This window comes from Bos grunniens, chromosome 5 (genome assembly GCF_055505025.1).
Source record: "Bos grunniens cultivar Pamir isolate PY7600 chromosome 5, Bosgru_T2T1.0, whole genome shotgun sequence".
NCBI classification, from domain to species: Eukaryota; Metazoa; Chordata; class Mammalia; order Artiodactyla; family Bovidae; genus Bos; species Bos grunniens.
Genome location: NC_141169.1, coordinates 6,101,064 through 6,123,289, shown reverse-complemented (window position 1 = coordinate 6,123,289; position 22,226 = coordinate 6,101,064). Strand labels below are relative to the sequence as shown.

General features: G+C 43.4%; 1 long non-coding RNA gene across 14 annotated transcripts in view; it reads left to right on the top strand.

The window, feature by feature from the left end:
* The window catches only part of LOC147371271 (uncharacterized), a 213,010-nt gene that overhangs the window by 69,098 nt on the left and 121,686 nt on the right, over positions 1-22,226 (top strand). For 11 of the 14 annotated variants that reach the window (XR_015163392.1, XR_015163394.1, XR_015163401.1 and 8 more), the window contains one exon: positions 8,234-8,365. This is a non-coding gene — a long non-coding RNA (uncharacterized LOC147371271). Of the gene's footprint in view, positions 1-8,233; positions 8,366-15,719; positions 18,076-19,029; positions 19,538-19,557; positions 20,220-22,226 lie in introns of those variants that run through there. The other 3 variants (XR_015163399.1, XR_015163402.1, XR_015163396.1) reach the window with 3 other exon arrangements.

Below are 22,226 nucleotides of genomic sequence, written 5' to 3'. Positions count from 1 at the left end.
AACTCCGGGAGATGGTGATGGACAGAGAGGCCTGGCGTGCTGCGATTTATGGGGTCGCAAAGAGTCAGACACAACTGACTGACTGAACTGAACTGAACTGATGTCTTCTTTGGAGAAACATCTGTTTAGTTCTTTGGCCCACCTTTTGATTGTACCCGAGTGAGCTAGTGCTCAGGGCAGGGGTAGGTGCCTACTTGGGGAGGAGAGAAAAACAGGATCTACTAATTAGTTTTAGCAAAACAATTTCAAAAAGATTTTTTTGCTTTATGTAGGAAAGAGGTATGAATCTCATTTTATGCTGTATTTTACATCTTACTTGTGTTTGTAAACATTTTGACTTTTGGAAATACATCCAAATAAGTTTTTATTGGAGTATAGTTACAGTGTGTGTTAGTTTCTGATGTATAGCAAAGTGAATCAGTTATACATATACATATATCCACTCTTTTTTTAGATTTCCTTCCCATTTAGGCCACTTCAGATCATTGAGTAGGGTTGACATTTCCTACTTCAGATAATCAGACCCCAATCTAGGGATTGAACCCATGTCTCTTGTGCCTCCTGCATTAGTAGGCAGATTCTTTACTGCTGTGCTACCTGGGAAGCCCTATCTGTTTTATACACAGTATCAACTGTGTATATATGTCAATCCCAATCTCCTAATTCATCCCACTTCCGTCTCCCATCCCCTCCTTGTTTTTACAACAAATGCTATTATTTATTTTGATGTATCTCCAAAAATAAAAATATTTTCAAACATAACTAAGACATAAAATACAGCATAAGATGAGATTCATTACCTATTTCCTATATAGAGCAAAAAATTTTTTTGAAATTGTTTTGCTAAAGCCAATTAGTAGATACTGCCTTTCTTTCCTCCCCAAGTAGACATCTACCCCTACCCTGAGCACTAGCCCACTCAGGGCTAGGAGGTGGACCTGGAGACCACCACACCACTTGGCTACCAGGGATCAATCTCACATTTTACAAATCAGACAGTTGTTCTCCATATCTGTGGTTCTATTTCTGCTTTGCGGATAAGTTCGTCTGTACCATTTGTCTAGATTCTACATGTAGTGATATTATACAATATCTGCTTTTCTCTTTCTCACTTACTTCACTCTGTGTGACAATCTCTAGGTCCATTCATATGTGTGCGAATGACACTATTTCATTCCTTTTTATGGCCGAGTAATATTACATTGTGTGTGTGTGTGTGCTTACACCACATCTTCTTTATCCATTCCTCTGTAGATGGGTGTTTAGCTTGCTTTCATGTCCTGGCTATTGTAAATAGTGATGCCATGAACACTGGGGTGCTCGTGTCCTTTTGAATTATGGTTTTCTCTGGATATATGCCCAGGAGGGAATTGCAGGATCATATCACAGCTCTGTTTTTTTTTTTTTTTTTTTTTTAAGGAGCCGCCACAGTATTTTCCACAGTGGCTGTACCATGTTGCATTCCCACCAACAGTGTAGGAGGGTTCCCTTTTCTCCACACCCTCTCCAGCATTTACTGTTGTAGATTTTTTTGATGCTGGCCATTCTGACCACTGTGAGGTGATACCTCATTGTAGTTTTGATTTGCATTTCTCTAATAATGAATGAGGGATATCTCCTCATGGCTGTCCCTCCTGACCTTGAATGTGGAGTAGCTCCTCTTGGCCCTCCTACGCCTGCGCAGCCACCCCTTGGATGTGGGGGTGCTCCTTTCAAGGTCAAGAGGGGCAGCTGTGAGGAGATACCCCTCGTCCAAGGTAAGGAGCAGCGGCTGTGCTTTGCTGGAGCAGCCGTGAAGAGATACCCCACGTCCAAGGTAAGAGAAACCCAAGTAAGACGGTAGGTGTTGTGAGAGGGCATCAGAGGGCAGACACACTGAAACCATAATCACAGAAAACTAGCCACTCTGATCACACGGACCACAGGCTTGTCTAACTCAATGAAACTAAGCCATGCCATGTGGGGCCACCGAAGATGGACGGGTCATGGTGGAGAGGTCTGACAGAATGTGGTCCACTGGAGAAGGGAATGGCAAACCACTTCAGTATTCTTGCCTTTTGAACCCCATGAACAGTATGAAAAGGCAAAATGAAAGGATACTGAAAGAGGAACTCCCCAGGTCGGTAACCAGTGCCCAATATGCTACTGGAGATCAGTGGAGAAATAACTCCAGAAAGAATGAAGGGATGGGGCCAAGCAAAAACAACACCCACTTGTGGATTGGACTGGTGATAGAAGCAAGGTCTGATGCTGTAAACAGCAATATTGCATAGGAACCTGGAATGTCAGGTCCATGAATCAAGGCAAATGGAAGTGGTCAAACAAGAGATGGCAAGAGTGCATGTTGACATTCTAGGAATCAGTGAACTAAAATGGACTGGAATGGGTGAATTTAACTCATATAGCCATTATATCTACTACTGCGGGAAGTAATCCCTTAGTAGAAATGGAGTAGCCATCATGGTCAACAAGAGAGTCTGAAATGCAGTACTTGGATGCAATCTCAAAAACGACAGAGTGATCTCTGTTCGTTTCCAAGGCAAACCATTCAATATCACAGTAACCCAAGTCTATGCCCCAACCAGTAACGCTGAAGAAGCTGAAGTTGAATGGTTTAATGAAGACCTACAAGACCTTTTAGAACTAACACTCAAAAAAGATGTCCTTTTCATTATAGGGGACTGGAATGCAAAAGTAGGAAGTCAGGAAACACCTGGAGTAACAGGCAAATTTGGCCTTGGAGTATGGAATGAAGCAGGGCAAAGGCTAATAGAGTTTTGCCAAGAGAACGCACTGGTCATAACAAACACCCTCTTCCAACAACACAAGAGAAGACTCTACACATGGACATCACCAGATGGTCAATACTGAAATCAGATTGATTATATTCTTTGCAGCCAAAGATGGAGAAGCTCTGTACAGTCAGCAAAAACAAGACCAGGAGCTGACTGTGGCTCAGATCATGAACTCCTTATTGCCAAATTCAGACTTAAATTGAAGAAAGTAGGAAAAACCACTAGACCATTCAGGTATACCTAAGTCAAATTCCTTATGATTATACAGTGGAAGTGAGAAATAGATTTAAGGGCCTAGATCTGATAAATAGAGTGCCTGATAAGCTATGGAATGAGGTTCATGACATTGTACAGGAGACAGGGATCAAGACCATCCCCATGGAAAAGAAATGCAAAAAAGCAAAATGGCTGTCTGGGGAGGCCTTACAAATATCTGTGAAAAGAGAAGCGAAAAGCAAAGGAGAAACGGAAAGCTTTAAGCATCTGAATGCAGAGTTCCAAAGAATAGCAAGGAGAGATAAGAAAACCTTCCTCAGTGATCAATGCAAAGAAATAGAGGAAAACAACAGAATGGAAAAGCCTAGAGATCTCTTCAAGAAAGTTAGAGATACCAAGGAAACATTTCATGCGAAGGTGGGCTCAATAAAGGACAGAAATGGTATGGACCTAACAGAAGCAGAAGATATTAAGAAGAGGTGGCAAGAATACACGGAAGAACTGTACAAAAAAGAGCTTCACAAGCCAGATAATCACGATGGTGTGATCACTGACCTAGAGCCAGACATCCTGGAATGTGAAGTCAAGTGGGCCTTAGAAGGCATCATTATGAACAAATCTAGCAGAGATGATGGAATTCCAGTTGAGCTCTTTCAAATCCTGAAAGATGATGCTGTGAAAGTACTGCACTCAACATGCCAGCAAATTTGGAAAACTCAGCAGTGGCCACAGGACTGTAAAAGTTCAGTTTTCATTCCAATCCCAAAGAGAGGCAATGCCAAAGAATGCTCAAACTACTGCACAATTGCACTCATCTCACATGCTAGTAAAGAAATGCTCAAAATTCTCCAAGCCAGGCTTCAGCAATATATGAACTGTGAACTTCCTGATGTTCAAGCTGGTTTTAGAAAAGGCAGAGGAACCAGAGATCAAATTGCCAACATCTGCTGGATCATCGAAAAGGCAAGAAAGTTCCAGAAAAACATTCATTTCTGCTTTATCGACTATGCCAAAGCCTTTGACTGTGTGGATCACAATATACTGTGGAAAATTTTGAAAGAGATGGGAATACCAGACCACCTGACCTGCCTCTTGAGAAATCTGTATGCAGGTCAGGAAGCAAAAGTTAGAACTGGACATGGAACAACAGACTGGTTCTAAATAGGAAAAGGAGTACGTCAAGGCTGTATATTGTCACCCTGCTAATTTAATGTATATGCAGAGTACATCATGAGAAACTCTGGGTTGGAAGAAGCACAAGCTGGAATCAAGATTTCTGGGAGATATATCAATAACCTCAGATATGCAGATGACACCACCCTTATGGCAGAAAGTGAAGAGGAACTAAAAAGCCTCTTGATGAAAGTGAAAGAGGAGAGTGAAAAAGTTGGCTTAAAGCTCAACATTCATAAAACTAAAATCATCGTATCTGGTCCCATCACTGCATAGGAAATAGAAGGGGAAACAGTGGAAATAGTGTCAGACTTTGTTCTTTTTGGCTCCAAAGTCACTGCAGATGGTGACTGCAGCCATGAATTGAAAAGATGCTTACCCCTTGGTAGGAAAGTTATGACCAACCTAGATAGCATATTAAACAGCAGAGACATTACTTTGCCAACAAAGGTCCGTCTAGTCAAGGCTATGGTTTTTCCTGTGATCATGTATGGATATGAGGGTTGGTCTGTGAAGAAAGCTGAGCACTGAAGAATTGATGCTTTTGAACTGTGGTGTTGGAGAAGACTCTTGAGAGTCCCTTGGACTGCAAGGAGATCCAACCAGTCCATTCTAAAGGAGATCAGTACTGGGTGTTCATTGGAAGGACTGATGCTAAAGCTGAAACTCCAGTACTTTGGCCACCTCATGAGAAGAGTTGACTCATTGGAAAAGACCCTGATGCTGGGAGGGATTGAGGGAAGGAGGAAAAGGGGACGACAGAGGATGAGGTGGCTGGATGGCATCACCGACTCAATGGATATGAGTTTGAGTGTGCTCCAGGAGTTGGTGATGGACAGGGAGGCCTGCGTGCTGAGATTCATGGGGTCGCAAAGAGTTGGACACGACTGAGTGACTGAACTGAACTGAATAATGAATGATGTTGAACATCCTTTCATATTGGCTATCAGTGTGTCTTCTTCAGAGAAATGTCCATTTAGATATCTCCCCTATAAAATACAAGAGACATGTGCTCCTCTTTCTTGGTAGTTCCAGCTGAGCTCATTGCCCTCACTCACAAACTCAAGCCAAACCAGTTTTGGAAGCAAGCCCGATTATGGTCCTAGCCCTGGCAGCTCTTCGTGGGGTGATTGAGGGAGCCCTGCGAGAGCCTTGATCTCCTCTGCACGTCTGCCTCACCTGCTTCCTTCTTTCAGTGTGAACCTCCCGTGTGCCTGCCATCCTGTTGGTCTGCTGTGCTTGAGAGACTGGTGCCTCGAGCTCTGGGCCTCACTCCTCTCTGAGCATTCCTGTTTCCCCTGGTTTTCCTGTTCATCTCTCATGTCAGCGTCTTTGGCTCAACCATAACCTGGTTGTACTTTAATCAGTGTTTCTCTGCAGCCTTAGCAAGGTCTAGCTAATTAGCTGTAGCCAATCTAGTAGTCGCAAACATACTCTTAGGTGCTTACACATTACACATTTTTTCTGCAGCTCTTCCAGGCCCAGGTAGAACTAGGTATCTAGGAATGTCGAGTGCTAGAGGGCTGTGGAATTTCACGATCACATTTGGGCCATGGGCTGCCACAAGGAGTTACCTTGTTCTGTGCAAGAATGGGGAGGGACCAGGCACATTTCTTCCTGGGTCATCTGGGCTTCTGACTTTTCTCTCTTATGACTCAGGGGTTGATGTCCAGTGGGAATCTATTTAAACAACCTCAGAAAATCTGGGTGGGGTCTGTTGCCATTCCTGTCTTCTCCAGTCCTAGATGAGGAGCAGTAGCTGGCATGGGTCCTTGTCCCTTTTAACAGGGAATTCACACCACCCGTTTTTGACTGACATTCACTGTACCTTTATGGTTGATTTCTCAAATGAGATCACCTCTTAAATTTTTTTCTGGCTGTGCCACAGGGCATGCAGGATCTTATTAATAGTTCCCTGACCAGGGCTGGAACCAGTGCCCCCTTCAATTGAAGCAGAGTCTTAACCAGTGGATTGCTAGGGAAGTCCTGAGATCTCCTCTTAATCTCACATATGGTTTAAACTTAGAGGTTTGAACTAATTCTGTGCCCTTGCTATTCACTCTTTTGAACTTGATCTTAGGCAGTCAGCTGTTGAGATTGAAGAAAATTTATTTTCATATTGTCAGCCTGGAGATTTGACAAGCTTTCTACAAGATACCAAACATCCAATACATAAAGCTTTCACAATTTTGGCTCAATGCATATACAAGGTTGTAAATGCTATGAACCATTACAAAACTACCCTACTTTGTTTATATTAAAAAAATAAAAATCCTTATAGGTTAACTTTTTTCCTTCATTCAAAATGGTAATAGTTTTAATGAGTCCCATAGTGGGAGGTGGGGGGTGGTTATTGGCAATTGAAAATATCTAGTTTGTTGAATAAAAGAAAGTTAATAAGAAATGTGTGTTGCTTTTCAACCACTAATGTTAATCTGCAGGCATATTTCAGTAGCAGCAACATAGTACTGCTTATTCTTAGCTTTCACTGATTCTAACTCTCAGGTCGAATCACTTGAATCCTAGAGATTAGGGTTGCTTATCGTTGCTGGAGACTCTTGTCTTTCCTTAGTTTACTCTCTCTTGCCAGGATTTTGGGGAACACTGGCACTGCTTTTCTGAAATTCCAATGAGGCAATATCTTATAAAAATGATCATGTGAGGTATAAGACTGGCTAGTAAAAGGGCAGGGTTACAGGCTTCTAAAAACCACTGCAATTCATAGTTCTCCCTTATTGCTGGTCTCTCCCCTTCTTTTATTATTATTATTATTTTTTTCCAGTTGGAGGGAGTATTGAGACTGGGACTTCAAAATCATTGTTGGCCCAGGGTAGCTAGTAAGGCAGTAAGAGGCAACTGTTCTACAGGGTGGCCAAAACATAAGGGTAAAAGACAGCCATATATTTTTCTGATTTTGATTGGTTTGCAATAGCTCCAGATTCATAAGCACATTGTCTAAGCTTGCTTGTTCAAAGTCTCATTAATCTTTGCTAATGGTTCATCTCCTGCTTCTAAACATGCCCTCATCCCACGCTCTGCCCCGTGCTCAGCAACTCTAAAGCATATTCTTTTCTCAGTTCAAGAGAATCGGAATGGAAGAGTCCCGAGTTGGTGCTTGTTCAGGAGCTTTTCAGAATGAATCATTAGAGTTTGGGGATTTGTTGTGGATGACGGGTCAGGTAATTATCTAGTGTCAGAACTCAGGTCTTTACATAGAATTCAAGCCCAGGCCCTGACACAAAAGCCTGTCATTTGGGAGTGATCAAAATGATGTCGCCTTATTCACTCTCCTTAATCCTTTGGGAATGTCTCTTTCCCCAACTAACCTTCCCTGTTATTCCAAAGGTGACCTAGGGGTAAGATGGAAGTCCATGAGCTGAGGACTGAATACAGAGCTCCATTTCCACCCATCTTTAATACCCAATGGGTCTGAATACACATCTTTAATCTCTTTTCTCTCAAATGGCAAGGACATTGATCTGGTTAGCTCTGAGGTTAAACGATTTGTCCAAGTGGCCACATGAGTCACTCCCAGACCACGCACTGTAAGTTGTCTCCAGCACGAGTCTCTAAAGAATTGAGCATCTATTTTTTTCTGGGAAATAAGGGTTTAGTTTTAGGATGGTTTCTTTCTTTTCATTTTTAGCAGATGCTACAGTTGAGTCCTTGGTGAGTTCAAGCTGTCACCCCCTGTTTGGCTGGCAGGAGTGCCTTGCATTCAATAACTTTCATGTCTGAATGGCCCCAAATAGAAACATCAGCCCTGGAACTGTTTCCTAGTTTGAAAAGTTTAGCTTGTCAGATTAGATTTACACTGGCTGAATTAAAGTTTATGGGAAGTAATCCAAGACAACCAAATGAGGGCATTTCTCCCAAACATTATGATGATTAGAGGAGAGAAATAAATGAAGAATTTATCTGGAAGTGAGTTGAGCTGAGGGAGAGAAAGAAAGCATCAGAAAGAAAGGGCCTGAGAAACTAGCAAGAGCTGGTTTCCCCTGTGATTTGAGTGTTCACACTTTTGTTTGTGTATCGTTGTCCTTTTTCAGATATGCCACCTGCAAGATGAGAACAGAAGGACCAAGGAAAACACCTTCCTGTTTTCATCTCCCAGACATGCAGAGGGTCCCAGATGCCCTCCTTTGAAGAAGAATCCCTAACACTTCCCCCACTCTTTTCAGGTAATTGTGCTAAGTACTTTACACGTCTCATTCAATCCTATCTGCATCCCTTTGAGGACAGTGGATCGGTATCCCCGTTTGGAAGACACAGGGCTAAGGTTTATAGAAGTTAAATCATGCAAGGTCCCACGTCCAAGGAAAAGTGAGGCTTTCAACTCATTCCTGCCTGATTCCAGACTCTGTGCTCAAAAGCGTGTTCAGTGCTGTCTACATTCTTAGCAAGGGATGTCAATCCTGTGCTCCTTTCATGACCAGTCCAGGGACCGTAAAGTGACAAGTTAGCTCTGGGTCAGCAAGGACCATAAAGTGACAAAATAGCTCTGGGTCAGCAAGGTGACAGAGACATCTCCCTAAAATACATCATTCACCAGGCCAGTCCTTTCACTAAGGTGTAGGAAACTTACATTTTCCTTCAACTATTTTTTGTACGGGGTTAAAGAAAAGTTATTAACATAAATAGGATCATAGAAGAGACCATTTTAGTAGTTTAGTATCAGTCTGTTAATCAGCAAGTATCTCTTAATGTCATGCTCTGTTCTAAAAGTTGTAAAAGGTGCACAGGATTGAAATGATGTCTTGATGCCACATCTGGGTCCTTGACCAAGAACTTATAAGCTCCAGACGACACCAGACTATTAAGGGTCCAGAAGCATAAGTTTCAGGGCTAAGTGCTTTGATTCTGAGTGTTAAGGATGCTCGGGGAAGCGGATGGTTTGTGTGGATCTTTAATGTGCTGTTTTGAAGAACGTAGAACTGCCGTGTCTTAGAGAATTGTAAGAATTTACTAATAGAAAGTAGAAGGAAATGAGGCACTGAAGAGAAAAGCTGTTATTATTTATTACATGCTGATTACAACTGCAGCGGTAAACAGGTATAAAAGTAGGGGACTGCTAGAAATATCGGGGCGGGCTTTTATTGCACATAACAATGTGTGCCAGATCAGCTCATCTGTGGTGTCAATATCAGGCAGGTGGATGGCGTGTGTCAAATTCAGTTTTGTGTGCTGTTTGCAAAATGTTTAACCCATTGGATTATTGTGAAGTGATTTTTCTACCAGTCACTTCTCATGCAAAATGTGAGTTTGTTTCCTCGCATCAACCAATTCCCCACTCTCAGGATACTAACTGGGTCCCCTACAAATCAATTCATTTCTGACACCAGCCACGCAGGGTTAGCACAGACCCCAGAGGTTGAGAGCTCGGCCCTGCAGGACTAGGAGTAGAGTAGGTCCTCCACGTACTTTCAGATGCCAGTCTCAGGTCTCAGACCCTCTGTACTTCTGACCAGCTGGCTATAAATTGGAAGTTCCTGTGACGCGCTTCTCAGGTTTGCTAACGTGCTGTGATATCTCACAGAATTCAGGGAAACGCTTTACTAACAGGATCCTCTGTCCATGGGGGTTCTCCAGACAAGAATACTGGAGTGGGTTGCCATGCCTTCCTCCCCACCCAGGAATTGAAGAGATTCCCAGGAGATCCCCACAGCAGATCTTCCCCACCCAGGAAGAGAACCTGCATCTTCTGCACTGGCAGGCCGATTTTTTACCACTAGCACCACCTGGGAAGCCCCTTACTTACTGCTACCAGTTTATTATAAAGGAGATAAATGAACAACTGGAGAATGAGGGATAAAGGCTAAGGTCTAGAAGAATCTGGAGAAGAGGAGCTCTGTCCCTGTGAAGTTGGGGAACACCACCCATCTGGCACATGAGCGTGTCTGCCAACTCAGAAGCACCCTAAACCCTGTCACTTAGGTTTTATGGCAGTTCCCCTGAGTAGACATGATGATTAAATCCTTGACCACTGGTTACTGAACTCAATCTCCAGCTCCTCTTCCATCCCCCCAGCTCTGGGATGGGGCTGAAAGTTCAAGCGTCCAATCAGGACTTGGTCTTTCTGCTAACCAGTCCCCATCCTGCAGCTATCTAGGACACCCTCAGCCAAGAGTTATCTCATTCAGGGAATTCCAGGTGTTTCGGGAACTCTGTGTCAGGAACATGGGGAAGAGACCAAACGTAGATTTCTTGTATCACAATATCACAATTCTCTAGGCATGAAACTAAGTTTTCTTGAACAAAACACAACTATAGATTATAATCATATCGGGGCAATATCAGGCAGGTCTCTGCTTGTTCAGCAGGGTCATTTAAGTCTGTGGCAGCTCCCCCATTGGTTGAGGTGGCAAATAAGGGGTCTCAGGAATCTCTCAGTGAAGCTCCATTCAGACAGATACATTCTTTTCTCATAAGTGTGCTCCTTGGAGAAGGAAATGGCAACCCACTCTTGTATGTTTGCCTGGATAATCCCATGGACAGAGGAGCCTTGTGGGCTACAGTCCATGGGGTCGAAAGAGTTGGACATGACTGAGTGACTGAGCATGCATGCATGTGCTCCTACAGCATTTTATGCATAGCTGTTTTGTATCCTCTAAGGGAGCAGTCAAAGAGATAAGGTAAAAGTTTTGTTACCTTTTATGACCTAGCCTTAGAAGTCAGACATCTTTCCCATGGTATTATTTTCGTCGAGGCAGCTAAAGGTCTGCATAGGCTGAAGAAAAAGGAAAATGCTCCACTTGATGGAGAATGTTAACATCATGTTTTAAGAAGAGCATATAGGATATTTGGTCATGCTTAGGAAACACAATTGTCCCCAATGTGGAAAGCATGGAACCACATAAAGTGTTCACAAACATTATTAGTATTGCTAAATAAATGTTTCCATAAGAGTGAATCAATATATATTCCTTTGGCTAGAGCTTCTTACTGTGGTTAAATCATTATTTACTTGTGAATTTTCAGTTTGAGCTTATCTTATTATGTTCAAGCTGGTTTTAGAAAAGGCAGAGGAACCAGAGATCAAATTGCCAACATCCGCTGGATCATAGAAAAAACAAGAGAGTTCCAGAAAAACATCTATTTCTGCTGTATTGACTATGCCAAAGCCTTTGACTGTGTGGATCACAATAAACTGGGGAAAATTCTGAAAGAGATGGGAATACCAGACCACCTGATCTGCCTTTTGAGAAATTTGTATGCAGGTCAGGAAGCAACAGTTAGAACTGGACATGGAACAACAGACTGGTTCCAAATAGGAAAAGGAGTTCGTCAAGGCTGTATATTGTCACCCTGTTTATTTAACTTATATGCAGAGTACATCATGAGAAATGCTGGACTGGAAGAAACACAAAGTGGAATCAAGATTGCCGGGAGAAATATCAATAACCTCAGATATGCAGATGACACGACCCTTATGGCAGAAAGTGAAGAGGAACTCAAAAGCCTCTTGATGAAAGTGAAAGTGGAGAGTGAAAAAGTTGGCTTAAAGCTCAACATTCAGAAAACGAAGATCATGGCATCCGGTCCCACCACTTCATGGGAAATAGATGGGGAAACAGTGGAAACAGTGTCAGACTTTATTTTTCTGGGCTCCAAAACCACTACAGATGGTGACTGCAGCCATGAAATTAAAAAACGCTTACTCCTTGGAAGGAAAGTTATGACCAACCTAGATAGCATATTCAAAAGCAGAGACATGACTTTGCCAACAAACGTTCGTCTAGTCAAGGCTATGGCTTTTCCTGTGGTCATGTATGGATGTGAGAGTTGGACTGTGAAGAAGGCTGAGCGCCGAAGAATTGATGCTTTTGAACTGTGGTGTTGGAGAAGACTCTTGAGAGTCCCTTGGACTGCAAAGAGATCCAACCAGTCCATTGTGAAGGAGATCAGCCCTGGGATTTTTTTGGAAGGAATGATGCTAAAGCTGAAACTCCAGTACTTTGGCCACCTCATGCGAAGAGTTGACTCATTGAAAAGACTCTGATGCTGGGAGGGATTGGGGGCAGGAGGAGAAGGGGACGACAGAGGATGAGATGGCTGGATGGCATCACTGACCCGATGGACATGAGTCTGAGTGAACTCCGGGAGTTAGTGATGGACAGGGAGGCCTGGCATGCTGCGATTCATGGGGTCACAAAGAGTCGGACACGACTGAGCGACTGATCTGATCTGATCTGATCTTATTTTTACCTACCTGCTACTTGCATGGATTCCTTGAAATTGAAAAGTTTTTAGATTTTATGTTTATTTTGAAATCATTTCAAACTTAGCAGAAATTTTAATAATAGTACAAAGAAATAATCTCTAAACTCACCTGGATTGACCTGCTTTAAAATTTTTGCTTCATTTACCTTTACTCTCTCTCTCTCTTTTTATTTCTCTACTATTTTAGAGTTAGTTTCAGACATCATACCCCTTTATCTCTTATAGAATGATAGTACCATCATCATTTTCTAGACATTTAACATAGACTATATTCAAATTTTGATATTTGTCCTATTAATGCTTTTATATCAGTTTATTTTCTCTCTGAACCAGGATCCAGTCCAGGATCTCATACTATATTTTAATCTCCTACATTTGAAACAATTCCTCAGTTTGGTCTTTTATGACATTGCTTTTTTTTTTTTTTTTTCCTTTGAGGTGTACAAACGAGATGCTTGGGTAGAAACCGCCTTCTATGCTATTTAGTTGAATTAATGGATTCTTATTTTTTTGTTAAGTATGTTATAATCCAGTACCACCCTTATGGCAGAAAGCAAAGAATAACTAAAGAGCCTTTTGATGAAAGTGAAAGAGGAGATTGAAAAAGTTGGCTTAAAGCTCAACATTCAGAAAACTAAGATCATGGCATCTGGTCCCATCACTTCATGGCAAATAGATGGGAAAACAATGGAAACAGTGAGAGACTTTGTGTTTTGGGCTCCAAAATCACTGCAGATGGTGACTGCAGCCATGAAATGAAAAGACGCTTGCTCCTTGCAAGAAAAGCTATAACCAACCTAGACAGCATATTAAAGAGCAGAGACATTTCTCTGCCAACAAAGGTCTGTCTTGTCAAAGCTATGGTTTTTCCAGTAGTCATGTATGGACATGAGAGTTGGACTATAAAGGAAGCTGAGCACCAAAGAATTGATGCTTTTGAACTGTGGTATTGGAGAAGACTCTTCAGAGTCCCCTGGACTGCAAGGAGATCCAACCAGACTATCCTAAAGGAAATCAGTCCTGAATGTTCATTGGAAGGACTGATGTTGAAGCTGAAACTCCAGTACTTTGGCCACCTGGTGGGAAGAACTGACTCATTTGAAAAGACCCTGATGCTGGGAAAGATTGAGGGCAGGAGGAGAAGGGGATGACAGAGGATTAGATGGTTGGATGGCATCACCAACTCAATGGACACGAGTTTGAGTAGGCTCTGGGAGTTGGTGATGGACAGGGAAGCCTGGCATGCTGTAGTCCATGGGGTCACAAAGAGTCAGACATGACTGAGTGACTGAACTATCAGTTCATTCATTATGAAGCTCTACTTGTCCCAGATTAGGTCAGTGGGTGCCCTTAAAGCACCTCCTGAGTCTTTCTGACCTATCTCTTCTATTAGTCCGTTTAGGCTGCCATGACAAAACACTACGGACTAGATGGCTTAAGTAGTAGCAGAAACATCTTTCTCACATCTCTGGAGGCTGGGAATTCCCAGTGCTGGTCTATTTGGTTCCTCATGAGAGCTCTCTTCCTGGCTCACAGATGGCTGCCTTCGCTCTTAATCCTGATGTTGTGGAAAGAGAAATCTAGCATCTCTTTTCTTCTTCTAAGGTCACAAGCCCTATTGGATTACGGTCCTGTCCTCATGACATCATCTAACCTTTATCAGCACCTCATAGACCCTAGCTCCAAATGCAATTACCTTGGGGGTTAAGGCTTCAACATATGATTTATGAAGGGACACAGACTTTCTTTCAGTCCGTAACATCTCCTATCATTATTTTGGAGTACTTCCTTCCTTTTTAGGTAACGATATACTGTAAATGCTTCTTGTGTTTCTTTGTCCCAGCCCTCCTTCCTCTAAGTTCTGGTTCCATTTAGCAAGGAATGGTTCTTAGAAACAAGATCTGCAAGGAAGCATTTGTGCAGATCATCTAATGTTGAGCCTCTTCAGACAAAAAATATTGTGAATTGTAAAAGAGTTAGGAAACCTTTCTTGAATTAGAAAGTATGAAGGCATTAGGGTACTTCCTGACGCTTGTCTTAAATGTTCTACTGTTGTTGCTCTTCAGTCACTAAGTTGTGTCCGACTCTTTGCAACTCCATTTTCTGTGGCACACTGGGCTTCTCTGTCCTCCACTAACTCCTGGAGTTTGCTCAAGCTCATGTCCATTGAGTTGGTGATGCTGTCTAACCATCTCATCCTCTGCTGCCCTCTTCTCCTTTTACCTTCAATCTTTCCCAGCATCGGGGTCTTTTCCAGTGAGTCGGCTCTTCGACTCATGTTCTATATACAGTATTATTTTTACGTCCGATCAATTGCAAAGCAATAATATGAGAGCCATATGCCTAGGCTTCATGAAGTGAGGCTCTGTTGAGTACTGAATCAGGATTATAGAGGAATTGAGAACTAGAAAGAGGTCAGGATGCCGGAAGAGGGTACAGAAAATTGTGGGGCACCCACTTTTCAGAAAACTTGTAGGAATCAGCAGACAAACAGCCCCATTTTGAAATAACGACTGTACCATCTAAACTTAACCAGTCATAAAGCTCAGTTGACACTCCGAGGCCAATATGGCCTTAGAGACCATTTGTGGTTTTTAACTTAAGTTTCATCTCAAAGATCCAACTTCTTGGTGTAGGATCAGATTTCCCTGCCTTGCACTGAACTTGGATGATCTTTGTCCATCCTAAATCTTTATATTTTTTATCCTTGCTGATTACTTTTCTTGCCTGGAAAATCCCATGGACAGAGGAGTGTGGTAGGCTGCAGTCCATGGGGTCGCGAAGAGTCAGACACGACTGAGCGACTTCCCTTTCACTTTTCACTTTCATGCATTGGAGAAGGAAATGGCAACCCACTCCAGCGTTCTTGCCTGGAGAACCCCAGGGATGGGGGAGCCTGGTGGGCTGCCGTTTATGGGGTCTCACAGAGTTGGACACGACTGAAGCGATTTAGCAGCAGCAGCAGCAGCTGATTACTTGGGACGAGAGACTTGGTAGGGGCAAAAGGAACCCTGGGACTGGTACTCACTTATTATACACTGTTAGATAACTAACGGACTTACTCTGTGAACCCAAGTCCCTTCTCCTTTCTGGTCTTCCGTTTCCTTATGTGTAGAATGAGAGGCTAAATCTAAATTAGCTCCAAATTCTTTTTTAGCTTTCAAGTTCTCTGAAACCTTCCCTGCCTAAAATCTTTATAGTGTGAATTAAACTTGCAGATGAAGATAAATTAGCAGAGGGGCCAAGTGCCTTACAGACTTCCAGTCTTCAGAGCCCCAGCAAGCCTGCTTATTGGAGTGTGCTTTCTTTTTACAGCTGTGAAGACAGGAATCAGCACACCAGCTATAACTTCATATGACTAATGGTAACCATGGCGACCACTAAATATTCCTTCCAGACCTTGCATCTGCACAGCTCAGTGAAGCAGAGGAAATAAACGTTGCTGCTTTGAAAAATGATAAAAATAATCAGAACCAGTGACAGGCTTGGAAGGAAAGGAGAGATCTCAAATGTGAAGGTCAAGTCATTTCATCTCATTATCTCTCAGGCCTTTGTCTAATCTCAGGAGGCATTTGATGCCAACTGAATGGATAGGTCACAGGCCCGAGGGATGGAGAATGAGACTTCTGAGGCCCTTGACTAATTTTCAAAGAAGCTTCTGGGGTTCTGACAATTATTTGCTGGATTGGTGTGATGACCCCTATGTTAAAACGCTGAAAATGAACATTAAGGCCACTACAAGAGGCCCCTGGGGCTTATGGTAGTTCTTGATGTCAGGGCATCTTAGTGGTTTAAGGACAAAGTAACGAGAAGACTGGCCAAGGTCAAATGACAGTCAGAGAGCAAGAATATAGGCAGGACAACTGGGTCTCCCAAGCCCTACAGATTAGATGAGAAGAATGGATGATGGGTCGACATCATCTTGGTAAAACAGGGGACAAGCTCCAGAAAGACTAATGCCATGATGCATCCCAGGAGAGTCTCCCAGGAAACGTAAATGATTGGATTACTGTAGAAGAGGGTAGGGTCTCTGAGAAACTGGAGAGCCTATGGCCTGTCTCAAGAGGGCAGCCTATTGTTGCCATGGCAGATCCAGAGCTCTCATTTTTCAAGAGAGGCTATAAATCTGGATTTTTAAAAAAATAATTAAATTTCTTAATTGTGTGTATGGGCTGCCATTTTGCATGCTCTGAAATTGCAGTCCCATTTTGAAAATGAAAATAGGAAATGCTAGAGAAATGGGATTCTGTATAATGACCTGTACAATGACCACGAGACCATGAACATTCCAAATACAATCAAGTTGGCCTGGGTCTGTAGTGTCAGGGAGGTCTGTGTGTGATGCTCTTAGAAGTTGGCATTTTAGGAATTACAGTGTGCTTGGTTTGGAGACAGAATGTGTCAACAGATGGAAGCGATCTGAACGGCAGGTTTAATGCTTTTGAACTGTGGTGTTGGAGAAGACTCTTGAGAGTCCTTTGAACTGCAAGGAGATCCAACCAGTCCATTGTGAAGGAGATCAGCCCTGGAATTTCTTTGGAAGGAAAGATGCTAAAGCTGAAACTCCAGTACTTTGGCCACCTCATGCGAAGAGTTGACTCATTGGAAAAGACTCTGATGCTGGGAGGGATTGGGGGCAGGAGGAGAAGGGGACGGCAGAGGATGAGATGGCTGGATGGCATCACTGACTTGATGGATGTGAGTCTGAATGAACTCCGGGAGTTGGTGATGGACAGGGAGGCCTGGTGTGCTGTGATTCATGGGGTCGCAAGGAGCCGGACATGACTGAGCGACTGAACTGAACTGAACTGAGGAGGACGCATGCTGCAGTCTGTCTCTGGCACCAGGGGCTGGGAGCGCCTTTCCCAGCGAGTGGCGAGTCAGTGTTTCTGAAGTGATTTCCCACAGTTCCTTGCCCCTACTATATTCACCTGAATTCCAGTAGACACACTAGCTCCAAGAACTCTGCCTTGAGCCTTGAGCCTGTCCTGTGCTTTAGGCTACTGTGGAGTCTTTACATAAGTCATACACACAAGGTGGGGAGTGAGGGGACAGAGAGCGCAAGTAGACCACCTGACAGAGGAGAAAAGCCAACATACATAGAACTGAGTACCGCTCCATCCGCTTCGTCACCCCACGGGGCACTAGTCTGGGTACTGGGTAACAAAACTTAGCACTTGGGCTCTGGTAGGGAGCAGTGGATTCTTTTGCCCTTTTGAAAAGCATAATTACTTTCCAGATTACAGAATTATTATAGGAAAATCTGAAAACTGGGAAGAAAAAGCTTCTAATCATATCATGAAATAGAGATGAACAGGTAGTTCACAGATAAGAGAGACCTGTCAATAAAATGTCTTGTTGGAAATTACTTTGGTGCAGTGCTAGCCTCCACGGACCATCCCAGACAAGTTATTATAGAAGTCATGAAACGGAAAGGCTCACAGATTCACTTAATATGCTGGAATAACGTAGCTCATTGAATCAGTTTAAAACCCAGAGTGAGAAGCAGTCAGAGGAAACAGTGCACCCGGGCAGGCGCTTGTGGGCAGAAGGCCCACAGACCCTGCAGCGTGTGCGACACTCTCCGTGTGTCCTGACTGTCTGCCTCACCAGCCTTCCTTCCTGGCCATGGGCACCTGCGGGCCAGAGTTTCAGGGAAGCAAGGGGGTTTGGAGGGCTCCCCTGGGGGCTCAGACAGCAAAGAATCTGCCTTCAATGCAGGAGACCCAGGTTCAATCCCCGGGTCAGGAAGATCCCCTGGAGAAAGGAATGGCAACCCACTCCAGTATCCTTGCCTGGAGAATCCCGTGACAGAGAAGCCTGGTGGGCTACAGTCCATGGGGTTGCAAAGAGTCGGACATGACTGAGTGACTAACACACACACACACACACACACACACACACACACACATGTTCAGGCAGATGGAAGATGCTTAGAACCAGCACAGATTTCCTCTCTGGGAAGGATGCAGTGGCAGGTATACTGAGCACAGCTGCCTGCTAACCTGATGAGCACTTTGTGTTTTTGGGCATTTTCTAGGCAGAGGATAGGTGGGCCAAAATGGAATGATAATGGTCATCACCAGTGTGTGGATAATTTAGGGATGACATGGCCATCAGTCTGGAGATGATATTTGTACCTTATTACAATAATACTTAAGGTTTACTTGCGTAGCGTTTGAGCCACTGACACTGGTTGTGGTGGTGGGCATCCTGCCCAAATTTTGGAGACTCTTAACTCTACCAAACAGGGAATGACAGATGGAAGTATATTTACTGCGGCCTTTGTGTGAAGAGAATGTAGTGCTCCTCATGAAATACAGAATGGGCTCATATAAAAAGTAAGCAGGGTCAGAATGGGTTTAATATAAGGTTTCCCTTTAAGAACTAAAAAGTGTTTATTGCTGAGTTGTATCTGACTTTTTGTGACCCCATGGACTGTACCCACCAGGCTCCTCTGTCTTGAAATTCTCCAGGCAAGAATACTGGAGTGGGTAACCATTCCTTTCTCCAGGGGATCTTCCCAACCCAGGTTCCCAGGGATTGAGTCTGGGTCTCCTGCATTGCAGGCAGATTATTTACCGTCTGAGCCATCAGGGCCTAAGCCAGCGCTATTTTCATGCAGGCATTTAGGTCTGTGAAGACCTCAAACCTGCAGACAAGAGAGTAAGTGTACACAGTAAGATGAGTGGAGGACAGAAGCCCGCAGAGAAGACCAACATCTAAAGGGCAGATGGAAAAAGAGGGGCATGTGAAGGTGATGGAACAAGGACAGTCAGAACTTGAAGGACCAGGAGACAGTGCTGTCACAGAAGCGAGGGTGCTCCGTAAGTCCTGCTGAAGTTAAAGGGGCTGGCCATGAGCTCCCGATGAGAATGTCTTCAGGAGGGAGGGAGAAGGCAGATGGCCAAAGTGAAGGCAACATCTGTCGTGCAGGATAGAAGGTGAGGGAGAGGTACTGCGTAATCCTGAGTGCTGTGTCCTGCACGGGGGGAAGAGGGCTGCTGGTGTCGGGAAGTCAAAGTGCCGTTTTGCATTATCTTTGAAATCACGTTACTCCACAGTGGGGTCTGTAGCCGCCCATCCCTCTACCTGCCCCTTTCTTTCATTCCACACTTCTGAGGGGTTTGCCTATGTGCACATTCTTTTTCAGATGTCTAATTCTGACTCAGAAAATTGCTGGTTTCAACTCTTTTGCCAGATGGCTGAGGAAAGAGCAATTGACTGCTAGTGCTAAATGCCTGTGTCAGAGCCCAAAGCAGCCGATTCCAATTAACATAAAAAGCAGAACAGAGCTCCTAACGTGCAAGTGTAAGATGATGGGATGATGAAACCTCCTCCTGGCTGAGAAAGGAAAACACGCAGCATCCTCTGTCCCCTCAGATGCTGGTCCACGCCACTGGGTTGAAAGGGGGATGTATTCACGAATCAGAGGGGACTGCAGAGCAGTCCCCTCAGAACAACCCCTCGGTTCCTTTCTGTTTGGCGGATAAGGGGTGGTCCTCAAAGTCGCATGTCAGAAATCTTTGCTTTATTTGTTTGGGTGGATGGAGAACAACATTGTTTTCAGCGCAACTTCCTGTTTTCTCAAATGAGACATTTCATAGAAGAGAGTGGTACTAATATTTCGGTGGATGACATAGATAAAGAGCTCTTGATTTTTCACATTTTTTAAAAGTCTTTTTGTGGGTAAGATATTTAGAGATGCCAAAATAAAATGAAATATAAAGAGCTAAGGGGATATCTTGTCACTGCCCCATTTCCATGTACTCTTTTTTTTCTGTCCTTAAGAAATAGTCATTTTAATTATTCTCTTGCTTATCTTCCAGTATTTCTTTATGCATATGCAAGAATATATGAATTTATATATCTATACTTATATATGTATATATATATTTATTTCCTTTTTCCCAAAAAGACAGCATATTATATATATGTTTTATTTTTTGTTACCAAATAATATATTTGGACTCATTAGAGAAAGACCCTGATGCTAGGAAAGACTGAAGGCAAAAGGAGAAGGGGGCAGTAGAGGATAAAGTTGTTGGAGAGTGTCACTGATTCAACGGGCATGCTGCTGCTGCTGCTAAGTCACTTCAGTCGTGTCTGACTCTGCGACCCCATAGACGGCAGCCCACCAGGCTCCCTCGTCCCTGGGATTCTCCAGGCAAGAACACTGGAGTGGGTTGCCATTTCCTTCTCCAATGCATGAAAGTGAAAAGTGAGAGTGAAGTCGCTCAGTCGTGTCCGACCCTCAGCGACCCCATGGACTGCAGCCTTCCAGGCTCCTCCATCCATGGGATTTTCCAGGCAAGAGTACTGGAGTGGGGTGCCATCAACGGGCATGAATGTGAGCAAACTCCAGGAGAGAGTGGAGGACAGAGGAGTCTGGGGTGCCACAATCCATGGGGTCGCAGAGTCAGACAGGACTTGGTGACCAAACAACAATAACAAAATATATGTGGAGATCGTTCCACATTAATACACAGAGAGCTCTTTGTTCTTTTTTTTTTTTTTTGCTTCCACGTCATATTCCGCTGTATGGCTGTCCCCTATTTTTGGACATTTGGATTGTTTCTAGGTTTTGTTATAACTGTTCTCCGTGGATGGTCCTGTACATAGATCCATGATGTGATGCATGAGAGGATCCATAGGAGAGGTTTCCAGAAGCAGCATCGTAGTTCAAGTGCATCTGTGATTTTGATGGATGTTGGCAGATGTCCTTCCAGGCAGCCTGACCATTTTACAACTGCCTGGTACAGTGTGAGAGGGCCTGGTCCCTTCAATTTAAGTAATTGGGTGTAGCCAAATTTCTGCTTTTTTTTTTGTTTGTTTGTTTTTGTTGGTTTTGGTTAATCTAATGAAATGGTAGCTTAGGGTAGTTTTCATTTGTATTTTCTCATTATTCTTTCTTCAGATAATAGAATATTCTTATTTTTCTTTGTTTTCATGATCTCTTAGAGAATTATGACACAATGATGCAGGGGAAAAAACATCTTTTCAGGGGCTCCACTCTTGGGCTATAAGGACTTCAGGAGACTCCGGGCTCTCTGCCATGTCCTTGTATGTTAGTCTATTACTTCATGTCTCCTTTTAGTGGTTAGTAATCATAATAATAACCAACTTTTATTGAGTATTTACTCTATACTAGGCATGATCCTAAGCACTTTATGTATTAACTCATTTGCTCTTCAAAACAAACCAAAAAACGACTCTATGAAGGAGGGTTGCTGTAATCTCTGTATGTGGAAACTGAGACCCAGAAAGGTTAGTAACCTACCCAGTATCACAAAGGCAGTCTGTCCTAGGGTAAACAGCAGTCCCATTTTACCTGGGATCATCTCAGTTTTATCACTGAAGTTCCCATGTCCCTGAAATCCCTCATTCCTGGTGCAGTTGATCACCCCAGTGATCAACTTTGCATATCACTATTAAACTCCTTTGAAGACCAAAGGGACTTGTGTGCTTCTGAGCAGACGAATGGGAGAAGTGATGTTCCCACAGCAGTATGTGTAAGACTTAACTTGCAGTTTCTTAGTTTTATTCAATTAGACCGATGCCAAGAGGAGTAGGAAAAAAGAGGGTAAGGCCATTTCCTCTAATCAGCAGTAGAAATGGCCATAGAAGAGGGCAGTTAATGCAATTACTGTCGTGAAAAACCCGTGTGGAGATCTAGTAAATAATAATAATTGTCTTGTCACTGTGGTAAGTGAAAAATGTTCACGTGCTACCTCAATTACTCCTCCAAGTAGCCCTATGTGATGGGTAGTAATATCACACCCATTTTACAGAGAGGAGGTTAAGAAACTTCCTGAAGGAAGG